We start from the raw sequence: 20,957 nt of genomic DNA, 5'->3' as shown, positions 1-20,957 counted from the left end.
AGGCAGTGCTGCTAGCCTCTGCTCTCCATGGCCACCCCGCAGACAACTGCAGTAACATGCATCCAAATCTCCAGGAGAAGTTTTTTCCAAATCCACATGGCCCAGCCTCAGTGCTAGAGACTGTTGTTCAGCAGGGGTTAGGGGAAAGAAGACAGCCACAAATGCTTGCAACGAGGCTCTCAGGAGGTTCTGACGCAGCTCCCCGCTAGAAAACCATTAGGATATGTCAGCCTGGGCACACTCACTTACCATCGCATACACCAGCGTTCACACCGGTGCTGTGAGTAATTAGGCTGGCTGAGGCTAGGGAGAAAATTAAAATGTGATGAGCTGGGCTGTACAGGAGAATGGAGAGGAGGGGAGCTGAGCGTGGCATTGTCATTTAGGGATGGGAAATTTTGTTGAGGTTCCTCAAGGGCAAGAGTCATATGCTTGCATTCGTTTTACAAGTATTTGTTGAGCACCTGTGGCATGTCAGGCTCTGCTGTAGGCGCAGGGATTCGCAGTGAACAAGTCAAACAAAGCCCCTGCCATCGTGGAGCCCCCATTCAAGAGGAGAAGGCAGATATTTAACAAGAAGATTCACATGCGTATCACAGAAATTCCCAAGGACTAGAAGAAAAATACGGGGGTGGCTTGGGGGAGGATAGCTCTGAAGAGAAGTCCTCACTTAGGGGATGGCATCTGAGCAGAGAGATGAAAGAAAACCAAGCATGTGAAGACCTCGGGGGAAAGCATTCCATAGGAAGGCCGTGGGGCTGAAAGAAAAGCATGCATTCAAAGAACAGAAGAAGGGAGGGGGGCCAGAGGGAAGCAAGAGGGAGGAGAGAGACAGGGAGAGGACATGGCGTCACAGTGGGCCTTCTGAGGGAGTTTGTGGGGAGGGAGGTTGATGGGAAGGCAAGGAGGGGTGGGCCTTTGAGCAGTGGAATGATGTGATCCACAACAGAAAACAGAGCCTAGGGGTTCAAGGGCAGAGAAGGGAGAGCAGTTCAGCAGGGAGCCCTGGAGTGCAGTGCACACTCATTTGGTATGCATTCATTTATCCAACCTTCCTTTCAACATCCATGTACCTGATTTCTGCTGTGTGCTCGACATTTCTGTGTATTTGTTATCTCATTTATCCACATGATGCTGATGGGAAGGAATTAAAATCCCTGCTTCACAGAGGCAGTAACTGAGGCTCAAAGAGGTTAAGGTGATCCACCCAAGGTCACACAGCTAAAGTGGCATCTTCGGGATTCGTGTGTGAGCCTCTTACACCCTGGCATAGCTGTCCTCACTCTAAGAGGAGTCCCCTGTGGTGTGGGAAGTGCTTCCCCCAGGCAAAGCCTAATCTGGGACAGAGACCATTGTTCAGGAACAGAAAGGCTGGTGGCGTCATGCCCATATGACAGTTGTTCATGTTGCTGCAGCTCTGAATTTGGCCCGTGGCCCACTCATCTCAGTGCCCAGCCTGGCAGGACTGGGCTTGATGACTGGCAGAGTATCACCCACGTGTAGCTACAAGATGAATGGTTTACATGTCCCCATGGGACATCGCATCCCTGCCTGGTCCATATTGTCAGGAGGGTTCACATCGTGGACAAAACGTCCTTGTTCTCAGCTCTGCATGTGCACCTTTATGCATGCTCGTGTGCACAGGCAGGGTTGTGTGTGAGAATACGTATGTGTGTATGTGTCTATGCATTTACAAATCCAGGATGTTGTGTGCGCAGGTTTGGGGAGTTTATTTAGGACCTATGTGCATTGTTGTAAGAGCTCTGAGTGAGTGCATGAAGTGAAGCATGCGTGTATGCGTGTGTCCACCAAGAGGTACAGGTGTACATTGTGTGTCCATATCTTTGTGCATCCAAGCAGATGTGTGTGAGTATGTTGAGTATTTGGGTTTAGCAGATTCACCAGAAGCAAACAGCTGTGTTTGTGGGTATGTGATGGGGGTACCTGAGCAGTCTATGCTAGAAGGTCAGTTGAAGCTCTGGGGTTGGGGATTGGCTGGGTAGGTTTTGATGTTTCTGTCAAACTTCAAGAGTCTGACTGTGCTATGAAGGGCAAGATCAAGGCTCTTCCACTCACAGCCCAGAGGCCACCTCCTCTGCAGATGCCTGGGGTCAAGGGGTGCCGTGAGAATGGATGCCAGAAGCAGTGTGCAGCAAAAGATGTCAGAGCTGTGAGTCCTCAGGAGGTTGTCAAACCTCCCTTAGCCTCAAATGACATTAATAATAATAATGACATTAATTATCATTAGTATAATATTTTTCCATGGGATTACTCTCAGGATGTTCAGAACTGTTTTTTAAATCAGAAACATGCATAAACGCAGTGTTGCTATTGGTCAGGACTTGCCTTCACCATTCCTGGAGAAACACCGCGTGCCCACGCTGACTAAGCGGGGATTAGGAACACTGTGGAGGCATGCTACCCTGGCGCTGTGAGACGGGACTTGGTACGGAGCAGCCTCAGAGCCTGGCAGAGGCCCAATGACCTTCATCCGTCCTCTCAAGCTGGCTTTGCCCAGCTGCCAGGCACCCATCTGCCAGGTAATGCAGAGATCTCTTGTGAGGGAGCTGGCAGGATGCGGCCACAGGCCCAGCTCTGCAATTCATGCTGTGCTGCCACGCCTGGCACTAGGAGCCCTCTTGGCTCCCTGCAAAGTCTGCTGGAGTTCAAAGAACTAGGCCTCGAACTGGGCAACTAAATGGCTCTGGCATTTCTGACAGTGCCACCCTACTGGGCAGGAAGAGAGAGAGTGGCATGGAGCTCGAGGACTGACAGGAAGCTCTCACTGTTCTGGGGCTGGGCTGAGTGGCAGGGTGAGCATGGCCGAAAAGGAAGCTAGGGCCCCCTGGCATGCTCAAGTTACAGACTGGGTTTCCTATTCTGAGTTAAGCTCCCCCAGGACTGTCAGGTAGATACCGAGGCTGTGATATTGAGCAAATATCTTAGACTCTCTGAGCGTCCTCATCTGTGAAATGAGGATTAACTATAGAGATGTTATACTGCCTTGAGCGTGTGTTGATACTGATGAGTAGGTCTGTGTTTCTAGCATGTATTGTGCGTTTGTTTCCAGGCATGTGCATGTTTCATATATGTGCATGCTTAATCCCCTATTTCTCTCCAGCCCCTTTAGGAATTGGGATTTATTCACACATTCAGTCAACAAACCATTTCTGCTCTAAGCCATGTGCCAGGCTATGTTCTGTACTGGATGTAGGGTGAATTGGTCACAGGCATGGCTCTGGAAAACTCATTCTAGTATAGGGAGATACGACGTGTATATAAACATCAGTGATACATCGTGGAAAAAAATAGCTGTTGCATTCCACATCCAGTAAATGTGTCTCAGGGAAGCTGCTGAAGGAGCTCGGGGGGCACTTCCCGCCTAGGCTGGGCAGAGGCCAGCAGGGTTGGGGGTGAGCACAAAACAAACAAGGGAAGGCTTTATGGGAGAAATGTCTTTGGCACTGGACTGTGAAGGCTGGGCAGATTCTGGATGTCTGGATTTCGGAGAAGCCTGGGATCACAGGCTGAGATGGCCATCACCTTTAGCCTGTTTCCTAATCATAACATGGTGGTATGGATACAGGCTTTGCTGTCCCCATAACACTGTGAGGCTTTGGAGTGTGCAGTCATCGGGTCTGGGACAGTGAAGGCATACGAATTGGACCAGGCTCAGATCTAAGCATTTTAGATCTATTAGCTCATTTACCCATCACAATAAGCCTTCGAGATAGATGCTCTCAGTATCCTATTTTATAGGTAGGGAAACTGAGGCTCAGGCAGGCAAAGATATAACAGAAAAATAGCAAAGATGGACGTTGAACTCCAGACAGCTCCTGCCTACCCCATATCAGTGCACGGCCTAGTACAAGCATTTTTTGTTTGTGTACCTACTCTGTGCTAGGTATTGTGCTAAGCACAACACAGGTATCTTGTTTGACCTTCACAACAACCTGATGAGGTCATTTCTTGTATGACCTCCCTTTTACAGTTCAGGAGACCAAGGCTGAAGAAGATCAGACAATCGGCCTGTGATTCCACAGTCGTCTCTTGGAAAGGCAAGGATGCCATGCAGGTCTTCCTAGATCCTTAGATCTGGGAAGGCCTACTGCCTCTCCGTGAAACTGTGCTCTCTCCTGTGGTTTGAGAAAGGGCCTCCATGAAATTCCTTCCCCAAAGTACTCCGTGGCTCCCTCTCCGCTACATGCAGGCGTACTCCTAGGACCAGAGGCAGATAACCAACATGCTGTGAGAGCTGCCTCAAAACTCAAAAGAACAAGACACATCTCTGTTTTGCTCAGAAATCTGTAGTTTTGGCAGAGCTTATTGGGGACAGCTTTTTTCTGTTCTGCATCGTATCCGCTAGAGGGGCTTGGAGGCTGGAGGTTCGTTATCAGGATGGTCATCAAGCAGCTGTCAAGCTGGGGCTGGCTGTTGGTTCCTTTCCATGCACCCCTCTCCATGGAGTCATTTGGGCTTCCTCCCAGCATGGAGGCTGATTTCCTCTCATCACCATGCCAAAAAAGTACTAGGAAAACCGGGGCAGATCACTTCTCTGAAAGTCAAGGGAGGGGAGTGTTTCAAATAGGAGATTTGGGCCAACGTATACTACAGAAAAGTGAAATCAGTTAGACACTGAGAAGTTCTTAGATTGGGCAACTAAGAGATCACTAGGGACCTCCCTAGATTAAATTCTGCTAGGCTTCTGGGGGAAGAACCCAGATGACAGCAAGTTGGCAAAAGATCAAGGTGAAAGGAAGCTCACACAAGCAGACGACTTTTTTTGGAAGACTGCGGAAAGAAAGAGAGTTGTAACCAGGGGAGCAGAGTTGTAGGGGATTTATATGCTGAAGAAAAAGGGCCTATGAAAATAATGACATTGAAGACCAGTGCGGGAGGAAAGGGGATAAAGATCGATAGGGCTTGGAGAGAAGGTAAACACCTCTTCCTTGAGATCAAAGGCATCAGAAGTAGGACACATTCATGACATCTACCATGTATTAAGCCGTGTTCTGTTGTAAGAGCTTTAGAAGTGTTTCAACTCATTTCATCCTTATATAGTCCTTTAAAGAAGTCCTGTTGTATAAGTGCAGTTAGGTAGGATTCCTCAGGAAGGATTCCTGCAGGCTTCACCGAAAGGAGGACTCCGGCGGGCCCTTGCAGGGAGGGGCAGGCAGCGCCTCTCTAAGGCCAGCACACTGGACCGGCAGAGCTGGCTTCAGTAGTTGCAGCAGGAGGGCTTTGGGTTAGAAGCATGTTTTTTCTCAACTGTTTCTTAAAAAAGGAAACTTATTTTTTTCAAAATTAAACCTAACAGATATCCCTAAGACAGAAAGCTAACCAAATCAGAGCTGCGTTAGTTGAATGGAAGGTTCTATGCTCTGCCTTCTCCATTTTCCTCTTAACCTTAATATGGTCCCTGCAGCAGCCGGTGGGGCACTGGGGCTCTTTGGAGTACAAGAGAAAAAACACTGGGTCACTGCAAGACCAAATTCATACTCTTTGTATGAACATCTGAAAAACGTACAGTGTGTTTTCAGGAAAAACCTCACTGAATAATAAAGGGGCAGGTCACTGTTTCCCTAGGACTCTGTTATCCTTCTTTTCCTTGATGGCAGAGGCATGGACTAGAAGACCTTCAAAGCTCCCTCAAAGGAAAGGGAGCAGAGAATCAAAGGGAAGCAGGTCCTGGACAGCAGGAGGTCCCTGTGGAGATTACATCCTCTGGCAGGCTTGGGGCAGAACACTGAACCTGGTTGGCCAACCTGGGTCTGGGTACCAACAGGCCAATGTTTTCTATAGCCTTTTGCCCCGGCTTCTGGAACAGCTGTAATTGCTTGCCTTATTAAGATCTTCCCAAAGCTCTCTGTGGAAGACTGTGCAGTGGTAGACTGCACCAGTGAGCAAAGGAAATCTGCCTCTCCCTCCACAGCCCCCAGGCCTGGAGAAGAAAACAGGGACCAGAAAGAAGGAAGTCAAGATGGCATCCTGGTGGGGCTCTATTTGCAAGAGAATTGTGGTTGCTGAGTTTCTCAGTAGCAGAGACTAATAATATCAGTAATATTCATTATAAGATTTTGCATTTGTGCAGAGTTTATTATGTTTCTCTTAAGGTAGTTTCATATTCAAGTCTTACTTGAATATGAATCCCCCACAGTTCAGTAAAATAAATAAGGCAGGTGTAGGAGCCTTGTTTACCGTGACCTGACCCTCCCAAAGGTGAGCATAGCGTGGGGGCTGGGTCTGCATCTCCAGCCCAGAGCTGTTTCTATCACACTTTCTAAGGACTCTCAGCCCTTAGGCCCAGGTCTCAAATTTCCCCCATTCAACCATCCCCATCCCCGATTTTCTCGTCGCAGTTTCTGGCCCCCTGGACTTCTTTGGCTCAGTGATGAACCATTTAGTCTCTGAAAATATAATCTAGCAGTTGAAAGGAAAGAAAAATATAGTGTCTTTTTCTGCTGCTTGGAAGGAGGTTAATCATTAGGTGATCTGGGGGCAATGAGTGGAGGGAAATTAGAAAGGAAATTGTTCTAAAGCCTCCTGATAAAGTAGCAAGAAATGAGAAGGGAGAGGAAAAGATTTTGATCTTTTTTTTTAAAAAAAATCAGTTGGATTAAGCTAAAATTAGATACAATAAAATTCAGCCATTTTACCTGTATAACTTGATGAGTTTTGAAACATTACACTTGTGTAACAACTATCTCAATCAAGATACAGAACATTTTCATCACCCAGGTGACCCTTTGTTCCCTTTTACAGTTAATCCCTTCCTTCCTGCATTGCTGAAACTTCCCTCTTTCTGTCAATATAGTTGTGCCTTTTCTAGAATATTATGTAAGTGGAATCATACAATGTGGAGTCTTTTGTGTCCACCTTCCTTCATTTAATACAGCGTTTATGAAATTCATCCATGTTGGTTGATGTGTCACTAAGCTTGTTCCTTTTTATTGCTGAATAGTATTACATTGTATGGACATATCACAATTTATTTATCCATATGCCAGTCAGTGGACATTTACATTGCTTCTGGGTGGTTTTTTACATACATGAATAGTTTTGTATCAGTATAACTTTTTGTTTATCTTGGGTAAATACCTAGGAATGCAATTGGAAGGGCATCTGATAAATGTATGTTTAACTTTAGAAGAAACTGCAAGACTGTTTTCCAAAGTGTGGCACTATTTTGGCTTCCTTTCAGAGGCATATGAGAGTTCCAGGTGCTCCACACCCTTGTCAACACTTGGTTTTGTCAGACACAAATTTTATTCATTCTAGCGGGTGTGTAATAGTATCTCCTTGTAGTTTTAATTGGCAGTTCCCTAGTGACTAGTAATGTTGAACATCTTTTCATGTGCTTGTTTGTCCTTAGTATATTTCCTTTGGAGAAGTGTCTGTTCAAATCTCTTGTACATTTTCCTATCAGGTTGTTTGTCTTTTTATTATTGACTTGTAGTGGTTCTTCGTTTTTCTTTCTTTTTTTTTTTTTTTTTTTGAGACGGAGTCTCGCTGTGTCGCCCAGGCTGGAGTGCAGTGGCGCGATCTCGGCTCACTGCAAGCTCCCCCTCCCGGGTTCCCGCCATTCTCCCGCCTCAGCCTCCGAGTAGCTGGGACTACAGGCGCCCGCCACCGCGCCCGGCTAGTTTTTTGTATTTTTAGTAGAGACGGGGTTTCACCGTGTTAGCCAGGAGGGTCTCGATCTCCTGACCTCGTGATCCACCCGCCTCGGCCTCCCAAAGTGCTGGGATTACAGGCTTGAGCCACCGCGCCCGGCCGGTTCTTCGTTTTTCTTAACAGTATCTTACAAAGAGAAAAATTGATGTACTCTTTTCATTTTGATGAAGTCTAACTTAGCAACTTTTTTATTTCACGGTTTGTGCTTTCTGGTCCTATGAAGGAATCTTTGCATATCCTAAAGCCACATGTTATCTTCTGTATTTTCTTTGAGATGTGTTATGATTTTATCTGTTAAGTCTATGATCTATTTTTAAAATTTTTATGTATGGTATAAGGCATGGATTGAAGTCTATTTTTTTGCATCTGGATATCCAGTTGTTTCAGCACTATCTGTTAAAAAGTTTATCATTCCTTTTTGAATGACCTTGTAATTTTACCAAGGGTCAATTGGTGATATATGTATGGATCTATTTCTAGCTTCTCTTTTTGTTCAGTCAATCTGTATGTCTATTCTTATGCCGCCACTGCACTGTCTTAATTTTGGTAGCTTTATTTTCAGTCTTGAAAGCACCCAGTGAAGTCCTACAACTTGTTCTTGTTTTTCAAAGTTGTCTTGGCTATCCCCTCCTCCTCCCCACCCCAGGAATTAGAGATTTTTGAAAAATAAGGGTTTCTTTTCTTCCTATTTATTAAGTTTAAATAGAAAAGGCTCTTTGGAGGAGGCAAGAAAATTAAGAGAAAGTGGAAAAAAATAAATCCAGTCTTCAGGCCCCACCAGCAGTAGTGATGGTGGTACCAGGATGGGGCAGGTGACCAGAAACAGTTTGATGATTTCTCCCTTTTCCTGGAGCTTAAGGCAGCTCCTTTAGAGAGGTTCCCTGGCTGTTTCCTTCTGAAGGCTGGAGATTCAGTCTGCTGTCCTCAGCGTGGTGAAGGGAGGGTGATCCGCCTTCGGAGTTGCCCCCTGGGGTTTCCGGCTTGGCCTCCTTTATTCTCCTGCTGGGAGCCCCCCTGCTCAAGCCCTCGCCTGCTTCTCCCACTGTGGTACTGCACTCCTCATCAGTTCTTCTAAACCACTCAACTATTTTTACGGCCGTGCAGTGGAATCCTGAGTCTCAAACTAAATATAGATGTCGGAAGTGAGAGTGCACAGCCTCCTGTAATCCTGTGAGCCTGGCTCTGGCTGCGACTTTCTCAGCCCCTTGCCGCACTTGATGCTCCTTCCCATCTGGCCAGCTGGCCCTGGCTGTTGCTCCTCTGGCAGCGCTGCTCGCTTATCTTCCTGGTTCTTTAAGAAACAAGGAGACCCAGTGCGGTGGCTCATGCCTGTAATCACAGCACTTTGGGAGGTCAAGGCGGATGGATCACGGGAGCCCAGGAGTTCGAGACCAGCCTGGGCAACATGATGAAAGCCTGTCTCTACAAAAAAGTCAAAAGGAAATTATCTAGGTGTGGTGGCACATGCCTGTGGTCCCAGCTACTTGGGAGGATTGCTTGAGCCTGGGAGGTTGGAGGTTGGAGGTTGCAGTGAGCTGAGATCGCGCCACTGCACTCCAGACTGGGCAATGGAGTGAGATCCTGTTTCAAAAAAAGAAAAGAAAAGAAAAGAAAGAAACAGGGTTCTTTCCTGACTGACCCCTAGCTTCCCCTCTTCCTTCAGGTCTACGCTGCCTCCTGTGCAGGCCTTTGACTCCCATCTTGCTTGGGAGATGCCTTGGAATCCCCTGAACCAGCTGCTCCTTGATGGCCAAGGAACACAGCCTCCTGCCATGCTCTGGGCTCATTCCCAGAGTGCTGCAAGCTCCTGCCCATCCCAGCCTCACAGCATGACCGGGGATACCCAACACATAAAAACCTCATTCTGGGCCCACAGACTACCTCATGTTTAGGTTTTACCACATCCATCCAGCAGTCCAGCTTCCCCATCAGTATTCATCAGTATGGGGGATTTGGGATTGCTAAAGCCACAGGGGACTGAATTCTGCTTCAAGCCATTGGCCCTGGAAGAAGCCTTTGGCTCGGATTCTATAAGCTTCCCTCAAGAAAGCTTCCTTCAAGGAACATGGCCCAGTCTCAGTTCTTGGCTTTTGGAAGAGAAAAAGCCAAAGACTGAGAATGGCCATGTTCCTTTTTCATAGGGGTCCTTCCATTGTCAATTTCCTTCAGCCCCCTTCAGCCACAGAACTCCCAGGGTCACAGCCTTGGGCTGTGGTTCCCACAACTACAATGTGATTGATATCCCCAGACTGTGCGCCACAGGGGCTCTGAGAATGCCCCTCCCAGGCTCATGCTGTGAAGTGGATTGGGGGCTGTATCATTCCAAGGCCTAAGGCACTTGAATGGTTCCCCCTGCTGCCCCCACCAAGTGTGGTGATTGCACTTGGGCCTATGGGACCTCTCTGCTTTCTTTACTTCCCCAGCAGCGATGGGTCCTGGCCCCTCTCCCTAAAGGCCCCGCATCTCAGGGATTTGCTCAACCTGCTGGGACCCTGTCTCACCCTGCACTAGGCCTCAGTTTCCACCACGATGAAATAGGGATGCAGAGATGCTGCATGCCACCGTCTGCCCTGGTGACGAATCGGGTACAGAGAGTTGAGCGTGTTGAGTGTGGAGCCCCTGGGAAGCAGGTTCTGAGAACAGCTGGTTCTTGCTATATTGAGGAGACATTTTCTGCCTCTTGGTGCTCACAAAATGCAGCACTGGTTGATTTCAAGGATGCAAGAAGCATTATCTGAGGAAGAAATACTTTCTTTCTGTCATTTGCACAGATGAAATAGAAGGGCTGGGTCAGGAAGGTGAATGAATAAAAGGTGCTTTTGTGTGGCCTTTGCCTTTATTGTGTGCCTTGCCATTCACTGTTGTATTTGCTCTCCTAAAAGCCCTGCAAGGTGCAGGAGCTACTATCATCCTAGCTTTACTGGCAAGAAAACTGAGGCTTTGAGAGATAAGGGACTTAAATGAATGCACACAGGAATTGTGACCCACTTGTGGAGACCTGGTGCACCTGGCATGGACCCCCAAAAGCTTCGCTGGGGTGTGAGGGTGGTGGCAGAACCTCAAGCCAGCCCTCCTGAGGTGAGAAAGCCTTACTCTGTGGACAGAAGCAGGTTGTGCCCACGGTCCCCTGCCTCCCAGGGGGACAGATTCTGATGGGACATCCTGGCAACAATCTCAGGTTGGTGTCACCAAGAGATCCTGTCCCTCCCCTCCTGTCCCCTGTTCACCTTGCCAGCCCCTGGTGTCCCGTGTCCATCTGCTATGGTGGCAGTGTTTCAGGGAGGGTGGGAAGAGAGCAAGGCAGAGAAAGACGGGAAGGCTGTGGCCTGAAGACTGAGGATTCAGGAAGAAGCTTGGGGGCAGCGTCGGAGGATGACCTAGGCCAGGATCCCTCTACCCACAGTCTCAGGGTGGCTACTTTCCAGCTACAGCCAAACAGGAGCTTGGGCCTTTCTTGATGTAAATGTTCTCCGCTATGGTTTGAATGTTCGTCCCCTCCAAACCTCATGTGGAAATTCAGTCCCAGAGTTGGAGGTGGGGCCTAACTTGAGGTATCTGGGTCATGGAAGTGGCTTCCTCATGAATAGGTTAGCGCCCTCTCTGCGGAGTTGGGGGTGAGTGAGTTCTCGCTCTGTTAGTTCCCCTGAGAGCTGGCACCTCCTTCCCTTCTCTCTTTTGCTTCCTCTCTCGCTATGTCATCTCTGCACACACTGGCTCCCCTTACCCCTCCGCCATGAATGGAAGCAGCCTGAGGCCTCACCAGAAGTAGATGCTGGAGCCATGCCTCTTGTTCAGCCTGCAGAACCATGAGCCAAATAAACCTCTTTTCTTTGCAAGTCATTCAGCCTCAGGTATTCTCTTAGAGCAGCACAAACAGACTAGGGCATTCTCTTAGCTGGTGGACTCCCTGAGGCAGGGACAGCAGTGATGCTTCTTTGCATACTAAAGCATTGAGTGCCATCATTATACCAGGCCCTGATCTAGGCACTAGGCACTCCCTGCCCAGCTTTGGTAAATGAGCACATGAATGCCCACTGGCCAAAAACCCTTTGAAGAAGAGTGGTGGGTATGATCCTTGACAGGAGCCTGCCTGGGGCTTAGGCTTGCTACTAACTAGCTGTGTGACCTTAGGACACTTAAGCTAAGACATGCCCAGGTCAGGAAACTTAGACCATGACCTTAGGCAGGGTGGGTGGCCAGGCTGGTCAAAGGCAGGCAGGGCAGGACTTACAATTTAGCATGAGCTAAACCTGGAAAGAAGACAAGAAGCATTCTGGCCTAGGCTGAGGAGACCCAAGGAACAGGAGGTGGACGGAGGAGCTCAGAGGCAGAACTGGAAGACAAGCTCCCCTCTTGGCTGAACTGTCCCCCAGTGGCAGCAGAAGCCCCAACAGCACAGCCAGCCCAAGCCCAAGGTGCTGAAGGACTTGGGCTTCTTGCTGAAAGACATTCAGTTACCTATCACAGTGTGTCACTACAGCTGAGTCTGGGGACCTGGGAGAAGCAGCAGGTGCCTGCCCTCAGTGTCTGGACAGAGGAGTGGCTCCCAACCTTGGGAGGAAACCTCTGGGAAACAGAGGCAGGATCAGAACAGTCCCCCCAGGCACCACTGTGCCAGCCTATGACCATGCGGGTGAGCTTTCCTTCCTGAAATGTCAGCGCTGTGGGTAGTGAACAAGCCATGCCTCTTTGCCTATGCTCTTGATGGCTTTTGTCAGGAATTCCAAACCTGCCCTGGACCCAGGAGCAGCTGGAGGCCTGGAACTGGGGGTGTAGGCTCTCCACTGTACTGCGCACCTGGGTCCACCTGCCCTGCATTATCTGGGCTGTGGGCCCTTCTTGCTCCTGCTCCATCTCCTCATTCGTTTTCCCCTTCAGGCCAGGAAGCCTGGGTGCTATCGAAAGATGTTTAGGTTTCAGACAGTTCTCTAAAGTCTTTGACTTGCCCCAGGAGTGAACCTCGGGCTGGAAGACTGACCCGGAATTTTGGCCAGGGAACCACTGCAGATAAGTCCCTTCTCCACTCAGCCTCAGTTTCCGCATTTGTCAAATGAGGGCTCAGGTTCAATTATTTGCTTTATTGCCCTTTAAAAAATTTATATTTGTTGCATCAATTATTAGTCTATGACCTACTGATTATATATAATCTGTAACAAAAAATACATTAAATGAACAGAAGTCCAAGATGAAAATTGCCCATGATCTGTTCTGTGAAATGACATCAATATTTGTGTTGGTTTCTGACATTTTCCAGCTCTTATTCAGGTTCACATTCAGTTTTAACAGATTTACGGTAATATCACACATGGGAATATCATATTGAGTTTTAATGGATTTACGGTAATATCACACATGGGAATTTATGTTTAACACTGTCCGTCAACATTTTACCCTAAGCATCACTTTTCCTTTTCCTACCTCTGTCTTTTTCCCCTGCTCTCATCTGCTGAGGTAGCCAGTGTTAATAGTTTAGTTTGCATTCATATATAAATAGAGTGTACGTGCAAAGAATTTGCATTTGGTGAGAGGAGTCATTTTTTATTTTATAAAATTGGGATCACTCTTTATAGATTTCTCTGCAACTTGCTTTTCTCATTTAATAATATGCTGTGGAAATCCATCCAGACTGAGGGATAGAGTGCTAACTAGTTCTTTTTTAACAGGTGGCGTAATTCCATGGTATGGTTGAAGGTATTACAGTTTATTCAACCGTTTCCGGATTGATGAGGACTTGAGCTGTTTGCATTCTCCCCCCACTTCCCCACCACCACACTAAAAACAATGCTTCTGTTGAAGAAAAGAGCCAAACTCTGTAAAACGTTTGAAGAGATTTATTCTGAGCCAAATACGAGTGACCATGGCCTGAGGCACAGTCTCAAGAGGGGCTAAGAACATGTGCCCAAGGCGGTTGGGCTGCAGCTTTGTTTTATATGTTTTAGGGGGACATGAGACATCAGTGACTTATGTAAGTAAGTAAGTGAGAGTGAACCACGGTGTACATTGGTTCAATCTGGAAAGGTGGGACAACTTGAAATACAGTGAGAGCTTCCAGGTTATAGGTAGATTCAGAGATTTTCTGATTGACAATTGGTTGAAAGAGTTGTTATTATCGAAAGACGTGGAATCAGTAGAAGGGAGTGTCTGGGTTAAAATGAGACGGTGTGAAGACCAACGTTCTTGTTATGCAGATGAAGCCTCCAGGTGCAGGCGTCAAAGAGAATAGATTGTAAGTTTTTCTTATCAGACTTAAAAAGGTGCTAGACTCTTAACTGATATTCTCCTGGATCAGGGAAAAGACCTGGAATAGGAAGAGGATTCTCTACAGATTGTAGATTTTCCCCACAAGAGACAGCTTTCCAGGGCCGTTTCTGAGACATATTTACAAGGCCAATATATAAAATAAATGTGTTTTGCTGTAAAATAGTTCAGTTTCTTTCAGGGCCTGCTATCGGTCATATGATGCTGTACTAGAGTCAGGTTGGAATTTGCTACAGATTTTGTCTCATTGCTACAAACAGTCTGTTTCGTCACTCTTAAGAGCTCTGTTAAGACTGTTTTAATGTTTTTTGTTAAATGTTAATGCTGGCCAGCTGTGCCTGAATTCCTAAGGGAGGAGGGGATAAGGAGGCATGTCCTACCCCTACTTCCCATCATGGCCTGAACCAGGTTTCTTTGGAATGCCCTTGGCTGAGAAGGGGGTCCGTTCAGTCTGCAGCAGGACGAGCCACAGACAAAACCTCTCAGACCCCGAGTTGTAGAAGGAAGGGTTTTATTCAGCTAGGAGCATCGGCAAGCTACTGCCTTAAAATCTGAGCTCCCTGAGTGCACAATTTCTGGCCTTTTTAAGGGCTCACAACACTAAAGATTTCACATGAAAGGGTCGTGATTGATTTGAGCAAGCAGCGGGTATGTGACAGGGGCTGCATGCACCGGTGGTCAGAGAGAAACAGAACAGGGCCGGGAGTTTCATAGTGTTCTTCTATACAATGTCAGGAACGTCAGTTTCTAAGTCATGAGTTGATTTTTAACTACTGCGTTTAGGCCAGGCAGACCCAGGCCTGGTTCCGGGCCTGGTGCCGGGCTGCCTGTCTTCGGTTTTACTTCATTGTTTTTGTCTTAAAACAGGTACTGAGTATAAAACAATATAAAACAATATGAGAGGGTCTCTCTCTTTCCTCAAGTCAACTGGGGGGCTTAGAATTTTGTTTTTGGTTTACATTTCCATAAACACTTCGTAATTCACATCTACACAGACAGTGGGTCAGGGTACCCCTCTCTCCACATCCTCTCCAGCACTCATAGTTAGCAGTCTTTTCAATGTGTGCCAGCCAGTCTGCTGGATGAGAAGTGGCATCGCAGCATGACTTTAATTTGCATTTTCCTGTTTACTAGTAAGCGTCTTTCCATTGGTATGAATTTGGTCTTGATTTGAGTTTGTGAGGCAGAATAGCAGAGATGTAAACCGTATTTGTGGGCTGTTTGGGTTTCCCGTTCTGTCAACTGCTGTTCCTATCCTCTGGCGGTTTTTTCTGCTGGGTTTATCTTTGCACTATGGATGTGCTGGAACTCAGTGCAGAGTGTTAACTTGCCTACTGTCAACATTTTGCACATATATTTTCCTAGTCTATCATTTGTCTTTTGACTTATTAGGGTATTCGTTTTCATACAGATTTTTTTCTTCATTTTATATAGTCAGATATGTTTATCTTTTTTTTGTTTGTTTGTTTTTTGAGACGGAGTCTCCCTCTGTGGCCCAGGCTGGAGTGCAGTGGCCGGATCTCAGCTCACTGCAAGCTCCGCCTCCCAGGTTTACCGCCATTCTCCTGCCTCAGCCTCCCGAGTAGCTGGGACTACAGGCGCCCGCCACCTCGCCCGGCTAGTTTTTTGTATTTTTTTAGTAGAGACGGGGTTTCAGCGTGTTAGCCAGGCTGGTCTCGATCTCCTGACCTCGTGATCCACCCAGTCTCGGCCTCCCAAAGTGCTGGGATTACAGGCTTGAGCCACCGCGCCCGGCCTTGTTTATCTTGTTTTAATGGCTTTTCAGTTTCCTGTTTTGTTTTTAAAATCTCAACACATCAGCTATATTCCTAGGCTTCCTTCTGATTTTTTTTCCGTTTAATTTCTCTCATTTAAACACATAACCTTTCTGGAATTTATTTTTTGTCAAATTAAAGGTTGGCTCAGACAGGTGTGATGACTCATGCCGGTAATCCCAGTGCTTTGGGAGGCCAAGACGGGAGGATTGCCTGAGGCCAGGAGTTCGAGACCAGGCTGGGCAACATAGTGAGACCTCTGTCTCTGCGAAATTTTTTAAAATTAGCTGAGCCTGGTGGCACATGCCTGTAGCTGAGACAGGAGGATTGCTTGAGCCCAGAAGGCCAAGGTTACACTGAGCTATGATCACACCACTGCACTCCAGCCTGGGCAACAAAGCCCTGTCTCTAAACAAACAAACAAACAAAAATTAAGATAGGCTCCAGTGTTCTTTCTTCCATGCAGATAGCCAAATTCAGCATTTCCTGTCTACACTCTCAGACCCAGTGGGCCCCCAACAGGTGCCTGGGAGGTGGCTACCACATTCGGGGCTAGGAGGTCTGGGAAGTGGTGCAGATGCCCCTCCCCCAGCCATGGAGATATTCTACTTTTGTTGTTTTACAAAATAGGCTTCCAGTAAAGATTTGGTTTGGACAAAGTGTTCTGAAGCTGAAGGAATTTTGAAAATCCCTTTCAGATGATCTCTGGGGGCCCTTCCAGGTTTGACATTCTCTGACTCAATAATGCCCAGGACAGCAACTGCTTATTGAGGAAGAGAAGGCAATGGCTCGGTGTATCTTTATCCAAAAGTAATTTCAATACTGAATCCCAGGTTGGCTCAAAGTGGATATTGGAATCACAGCATTTTAGAGGTGGACGGGACCTTGGAAATCCTCTAGTCCAGTGCCTCTCAATCCTGGCTGCCTTTAGAATCACCCTGGGAGTTTGTTAAAAAGTCCTGGTGCCCTGGACTCATGCCAGACCACGTAAATCAGAGTCCTTGCGGGGAAGGGAAGGGCCCAGGCATAAACTGTTTTAAAAATCTCTTGTAATTCTAATATGCAGCTAGGGCTGAGAACCACTTCGCTAGTTCATCTCCCTTGTTTCATTAGTAAGTCAGCTGAAGCCCAGAAAAGGTGAGCCACGTGTGACACAGCTGGCAAACTGGAAGGCTGGGACTAGAACCCCGATCCCGGCCTCCTGGGTTGACTTTTTCATCTACACCAAGTGCCTCATCAGGCACCACTCCTTGGATTTTTAGCTGGCAACACTAACGTCCCTGTATGAATGTTTTGTAACTTTGTATATGATCAGCTTAAAAGTATTCACTGCATGCAATTCTGTGCATCCTAGAGAAATAGACTTAGTTCTACCTTGCAGGACCATGGTGGAGAACAGGGTCATCAAGAACAAACTGTGATAACAGAGCAGGACATTTGGTACATGCACGAGAAAGAGCCTGCTGCAGGGAGGGCGTGCGGAAGTAGGAAGGGTGAGTTGCCAGGGAGGCCAAGGAGGCTTCACACAGGAGGTGGCATTTGAATTGAGCCTATTGGGTGACTGAAGAGGACTCTGATGGACAGAGAATCAATGCTGCAGTCTTGCCCGGGGCAGTGATTGGCTGCCTGATTTTAGGGCAGGGATGGGGGCAGCAGGGTTTCAGGGCAGAAATGCTTTAGTATCAGGCAGGGTGGGGACCCAGCCTGTCTCAGGCGCTCTGATCTCCCTCTGCTCTGTCCGCAGGAATGAGACCGTGCTGCACCAGTTCTGCTGCCCAGCCGCCGACGCCGAACAGAAGCCGGCCTGCTCCGGCCTGGCCTCCCACAGGTGGGAGCTGTGACCCCTTCCTCCGTCCTGCACTCCCACCTTCCTTCCTGTTGCAACAAAGCACATACCCCTGCACTAGCTATTGGGCCTCCTCCTCTTGAGTCTCATGTGGGTCGTTCGTTTGCTTTCACCTCCTTCCTCAGACGTCATTTTCTCTCTGCTCCCTCTGGACCCCAAATGAGCCATTCCCAACGTTTAAGGTCATTATGCCCTAGCGATCACACCCCAAACGTATGCTCCTTTCTTCTGAACAGCCCATGTAAAATCTGATTTTCGTAAGCAGCCAGGAAAATTGGTTTGATTGGGGATATTCATGTCTCTCACATGGGAGGGTGCCTGGCACACAGTGGTGTGCACTCAGCCCATGCATAGTGCCCAGCCTTCCTCTTCCATCAAGGATTTATACTTTTCTTTCTGGTTTCTCTTCCTCCAGTCAGCCCAGGTGCCTGTCTTTAATTTTCAGGATCTCTCAGCCCTGGCTACATTAGTTGACAGCATTGGGATGGAGTGGGAGTGTTGAGGAGTCAGGTTTTAGAGCCACAGTCCTAAGCTTTCTCCTCTGTTTTTTCCTGGGTTCTCCTACCGCCCTCTGCCTCCCTGTCCCCCTTCCTGGTGCTCCCTCTCTGTCCTGGGATCAGCCTTCTCCCTCCGCATCTGCTTCTGTCTCTCTGCCCTTGTGTTTCTGGTTTCTCCTCTTCTGTGCCCATGTTGTGCTCCCCGCCCGCCCCCTGATCTGTGTGTTCTGTCAGCCTCTCTCACTCTTTTCTCTTTTCCACCAGTTTGTCTGTCTCCATTCTGCACATTTCTCTTTTCTTGACTTGTTCTTTACTCCACTTTGATTCTGGCCTGAAATTTACCCAGTCTGTCCGTCTCCTGTTATGGAGTGAAGTTGGGCAAGTTACTCCACTCCCGTGGGCCTCAGTTTCCTCATCTGGATAGTGATGGGCTTGGTCTATCTCAAAAGTGGCATTCTCCTATCATCCCATCGAGCCTCTGAGCTGCTCAGTGGGGCCAGACTGGGCGGGTCTTCTTGTCCCTGAAGGATGAGAGGAGAGTAAGGGTCAGAGGAGCCAGAGACTTGTCCACAGTCACAGAGCGAGGACCAGCGCAGCCACGGGAAGCTTAGGGCATCAGACTTCTCATGCTCACCATTTTCAGGTTTAAGATGCAATGATTCTGTGATCTTTCCCCCTTTATCCTCTGAAAAATAACTAGACAGTGATCAGAAGCGGTGGCTAGTGACCTTGGGGCACGGACAACCACCCCATGAAAGGCATTGCTGTTCATTTTCCCTTATAGGGGAGGCAGCAGAGGTCAGAGACAGAGGCAGGGCTCTGAGGAGGACTCTGAGAGAGGCCACACAGCCCAGCGGGTCATTCAATCCAGGGCCAAGGGAGGGATGGGAGTTAATGAAGCCAACCGTGTCGAAGATGGGAGGCTAATGTTTTCTGTGTCCTCTGGGACAAGTTTTGGGCCAGGCCTGGGGACATAAAGGCACATAAGGCCAACTTGAACCCTTGAGAATTTCCCCATGCGGTGGGACATTAGGATATCCTCAAAGGGAAAACTGCTCTCCTGGAAATTAGAAGGAAGAAGAGAAACGGGAGAATGGAACAGTGGAGGGGGAAGGAAAGAGGAGAGTGTGGAGATGTGGAAGTCACCAGGACGATGTAGAGGAAGACCCTGACTGCCCTGGCCCCTTCCCATGAGGCCTCACTGTTCAGACACATGGCCCGAGTCTCCGTCCCGGAAACTGCCTTCCTTGGTGGGGGGGAGAAGAGAGAAAAACTGTCTGGCCTGCCTCCAACTCCATCAATTCAACTCAATTCAGTAAGCACTTTATGGATACTAACCAAGCACCAGGCTTCAGTGAGGATGGAGAACACCCTTGAGAAGCCCAGGCCTGGCAGGGGTGGGCAGCAGGGGCGGGCAACAGAGACGGTCCCTTGGGTTTCCTGTGGTCTCTCCTCCCATCCGCTCTCAGCCTGCATGCTCGCTCATGCACCAGCACTCCCCTGCTGCCTGTGTGGTGCCCACCTGCAGCCCTAGCTCCAGGTGGGAAGGAGTGGGAGAGAGGCAGCCCCAGCAGCATGCCAGCACGTAGGTAGACGTGGGGCAGGGGAGGGGTGCTGCACTCTCAAGGGGCTGGGTTATTTTCCAGGGTTGGAGGTGTATGATAGGAAACCCATGATCTTAGTTTTCCAAGAGGTTTGTTGTTCACCTCCCCCTGGGAGGTGTGGGCTTTGAGGTTAGGGACGGGGGGGGGGGTGCTCTGGGGAGGGAGTGTGGGAGATGGGAGATTCTCTTGAATGTTGGTTCATGGAGGGGCCTATACACCCTGCCTATGCAGGCCCTCCCCTTTGTGGGGACAGGGAGGCTTGCCCCCCAAGATGGTCCAGGGCTTCAGCTGCTGTCTGTCTCTAGTTCCCAGTTACTCCAAGTTGTCCTGTCTGTCTGTCTGTCTGATTTGTAGTTTCCTAGAGCCTGTTTTTGTCTGTCTGTCTCTCTGTCTGATGTGGCTTTCTTGGCTTCTCTGAGAGGAGTCCCTCTGGATGTTTTCTGGACAGTCCAACAGTGTATGCGTTTGCTCTTGGCTTCTTGGGGGAATTCTATCCTAAGATAAAGTTTTCCCTGATCAGACTCTCAGCATCCCTGCTCCCAACCCTATCAACGATTCCTTCACCAAACCACATCCCTTCCCCTAGCCCAGCTGTCCCACCTGCAGAGCATAGCCACAACTTCCTAGCAAGCTCCTCTAGTGGAATGTGTCACAGTCAGAGGCCAGCCTGTGGGGCTGGCACAGGCGGGTAGGTCACACAGCCCTCTCAGGAGATCTGGTATGGACTCGAGCTCTGAGACAAGCCAGGCTCCTCCTCCATCAGTCTAGGCTCCTCCCCTCTCAGTCTGGCTTCTTTCCTGTCTGTCCGGTTTCCTGCTAGCTCAACCAGTAGGAATCATGGCCTCCTGAGGATTTCTAGGATCAGCCGTTGGCCTCTCTAGGAGACCCCAGTAAGGAATCCAAAGTCAGTGAATCAGGTGTCAGGGCCTTTGCTGTGCGGACTCAGCCAGCCACAGGATGTTCCTTGCCATCCTCCTCTGCAGTCTGGCTAAGGCCGGCCCCCACTCAAGCTCCAAGGCTGAGCAAGTGCCCTCCCTGGGGCACTGCAGTGGCTGCTCCTCTGGCTGATCAGAGATGTAGAGATGCTTCTCAGCCCAGAGGAAAGACGGCTCCCTCCCAGAAAGACCCAGGGCCAGAAGAGAGCCTCACCCCTCCCGAAGAGGCAGAGAAGCCTCAGCCCTAACGAGGCCAGGACAGCCTTCCTTCCCCAGCCACCTGCAGAGGAGCAGCTGGGGGCTGGTGTCAGGGAAACTGTCTTGGGGCTGGGAGCCCGACAGGGAGTGATTCTCCCAGGAGCAGGAAC

At 48.7% G+C, this 20,957-nt stretch overlaps 1 protein-coding gene across 1 annotated transcript in view; it reads left to right on the top strand.

The window, feature by feature from the left end:
- The window catches only part of LOC104672275 (IQ motif and Sec7 domain ArfGEF 3), a 107,134-nt gene that overhangs the window by 15,961 nt on the left and 70,216 nt on the right, over positions 1–20,957 (top strand). The window contains exon 2 of the mRNA XM_030939234.1: positions 17,452–17,535. The gene's annotated coding sequence lies outside the window, so the exon portion shown is untranslated. The remainder of the gene's footprint in view (positions 1–17,451; positions 17,536–20,957) is intronic.

The sequence above is a fragment of the Rhinopithecus roxellana genome, chromosome 10, assembly GCF_007565055.1.
Source record: "Rhinopithecus roxellana isolate Shanxi Qingling chromosome 10, ASM756505v1, whole genome shotgun sequence".
Lineage (NCBI taxonomy): Eukaryota > Metazoa > Chordata > Mammalia > Primates > Cercopithecidae > Rhinopithecus > Rhinopithecus roxellana.
This window is presented reverse-complemented; position numbering and strand designations above follow the sequence as displayed.